Source organism: Sarcophilus harrisii, chromosome 3 (assembly GCF_902635505.1).
Source record: "Sarcophilus harrisii chromosome 3, mSarHar1.11, whole genome shotgun sequence".
Classification (NCBI taxonomy): Eukaryota; Metazoa; Chordata; class Mammalia; order Dasyuromorphia; family Dasyuridae; genus Sarcophilus; species Sarcophilus harrisii.
This window is the reverse complement of record NC_045428.1, coordinates 591,388,712-591,389,797: the sequence shown is the minus strand read 5'-3', so window position 1 is coordinate 591,389,797 and position 1,086 is coordinate 591,388,712.

Below are 1,086 nucleotides of genomic sequence, written 5' to 3'. Positions count from 1 at the left end.
GGGGGTTGGGCCTAGGACCCTGGGGGCTTTAGACAGGACAGGGCCAAATCAGGGGCTTTCCTCCAGGGTGCTGGGTGCCAATCTCAGACACAGATCCAATTTCTTGTGCCTGCTCAACAGCTTTTCCCTCTGGTCCTAAAGGGTGGTGGGGGAAGGGAGGGGATGGGCTTTGTTAGGGGGAAAGGGGCAGCTGGTGGGAAAATCAACAGGGGCTTTGGAGGCTGTTTCCCTGGGAAGGGCGATGGAGGCAGAAGGGGCTTTTGCTGAAGGGGAGGCTTAATGGAGGAAGAACTTTTATTGGGGGGCTGAATTTTGCTTGAAGAGGGGGTTCCGGATGGGAACAAGGAATATTTGTGAGAAGAGGTTAAATGGGGGTGCCTTGGGTGGAAGGGCAGGGACTTCCTGGGAGGGAAGTTTTTGCTGAAAAGGACGGGTCTGAGCTAGAGGAGGAGGAGGGTGCTGGGAGGAAAAGGATTATTGCAAGGAGCGGGGATCAGGGCAAGAGACGGAGTTTGCTGGGGGAGCCCGGGGAGGGGCCAGGACCCGCCTTCTGCCAGAGAGCAGATCTAGGGGGGACAAAGGGGGAGGGGGGGACGCCAATTTTGCTGGGAGAGGTGCTGGGGCGGGGGCCAAGCAGGGATTGGGGGGCCGGTTGGGGAGGGGCGTTTGGCTGGGGAGGGAATGGCAGGTGAGATGCCAAAGGGGGGATGCCTCACGCCCGGGAGGGAAGGCGCATTGAATGCGGGAGGGTTGCGCTAAATGGCGGGCAAAGAGAAAGGGGCATTTGCTGGGAGGGGGTGTTAAGCGGAGAGAGCGGAAGAGGGGCATTGGTGGGGACGGGATGCCTGAGGGGGGGGGGATGCTTTGGAGGGGGGGAGGGGTGCCTGGGGGTGGGGGAGGGGATGCTCGTTTAGGGGGCGGGTGGGGGAGGGGATGCTCGGCGGGGGGCCAGCGGGAAGGAAAGGTTTTTTGCTGGGAAGGGGTGCTCCGAAGGGTCGGGGTGGGGGGGCGATTGCAAGGCCTGGGGGTGCAGGGACGGGGGTAAGGCCGCCTGAGGGAGGGGGGCCGGCCTGAGGAGGTTGGGGG